At 34.9% G+C, this 1,492-nt stretch overlaps 1 pseudogene; it reads right to left on the bottom strand.

Annotated features, from left to right (window-relative positions):
- The window catches only part of LOC104719439, a 2,385-nt pseudogene extending 1,555 nt beyond the window's left edge, over positions 1-830 (bottom strand).

Below are 1,492 nucleotides of genomic sequence, written 5' to 3'. Positions count from 1 at the left end.
TGGCATGCTAGACAAGTCAAATCTTGTATTTTTCAAGCAGTATAGAGGAGGACCTGGAAAGTTAAGTTGTTTGAAACTGAATGTCCCTGTGTACACACCTGTTGCTGCTGTTCCTCTCTTGGCTGGTCTCAAACTAGAAAGGGTCATTTCTTTTATCCTCCATACCCATGTATCGGCTTCACTCTGTTCTGTAAGATCCGTACGAACACAGCTTATAGAATCCTGTCCTAAAGAGGGCTTCAGAGGAGAAGTAGTGACGTATAGACCAACCGCTTGATACCCATTAGGACATAGGGGCTGCCAAAAATATGCAGGCCCGTCTTGTTTGATACTCAATGATATAGTATTTCCAACTTCAGTGTAATCGAGTGGAGGTCTTAAATTACTTCCGGAAACATCTCTTGCACAAGAATCCAACCGAAAAGCTGACGGTTGTTGGGTTGTGCATAGAAGCCAAGTTTGAAGAAATTACCAGGAAGAGTGATCGGTTCGAAGATGCTGACTCCCATGTTAGCTGGTCCTCCTTCATATGTTCTCCATACCCTGCGTGTTGTTGAGTCTGACATGGAGAGTTGAGCAACCTCAAGACCTCCCAAGTCAATGCTTCTTTTGCCAAAGTTCCCATCATCGGAAGGGATACTAGGCAAAGGAGTAGGAAACATAAAGGTCGTTTTCACAGGTAAACCATAAGACCATGGTGGATGTAGTAATGAATCTACAGCGTTGGTCGTCAAAACGTTAATTCCAGTTTCAGCCCTTGACAATTGCTTAACAAATAGAACAAAATAAAACAACAGAGATTTGAAGTGGGTTTCAACCAAGAATTGCATTTTCTTTGACTAGTTAATCGCAATATTAGACATTTTTAAGATTAGGAGCGTTCAACTTTGAATCCCTTCACTTTAAAAAAAAAAAAAACAAATTAAAAAAAAAACAATTATGCAAAATACCAACAAATTAATGATCTTAGAAATCATATGATATTTCCATATGTTAAGATAAAGAATCCATGATTAACCAAGAAACTTAGAAAAACAAATATACAAATGGATATACATATATTTCTACCAGAACAATGAAACCATAGATACCAAGAGATTCTGAATTTGATTTAATTTGTTTCTCAATTAAGTAACTATTGTACATCAGATTTTTAATTAATTTAAACCAATCAATTTAAATCAATCACAGGAAATATAAGAATGGGAAAAAATATCCATATAATAAATATATTTCAATTTTTACAAGATTTTGGATATTAACAACTCTTGCCATAATGGTTGAAAAATCATGTTTTGGAAAGAACAAAAAAAGGCAAAACAAATTAAGGTAACAACTGATTGATTAAGCAATTGAAAAAAAAATTTGTGTATATCATATAATCAATAGATACTAGTACAATTATAGACACGAATGAATAAAATTAAGATTTTATTAGATTAGTCTCTCTCTCACTCATCAGCGGTCCAAGACCTTTTGACTTTGGGACCAG

This window comes from Camelina sativa, chromosome 10, assembly GCF_000633955.1.
Source record: "Camelina sativa cultivar DH55 chromosome 10, Cs, whole genome shotgun sequence".
NCBI classification, from domain to species: domain Eukaryota; kingdom Viridiplantae; phylum Streptophyta; class Magnoliopsida; order Brassicales; family Brassicaceae; genus Camelina; species Camelina sativa.
Note: the sequence above shows the minus strand (reverse complement) of the source record. Positions and strands in the feature narration are given on the sequence as shown.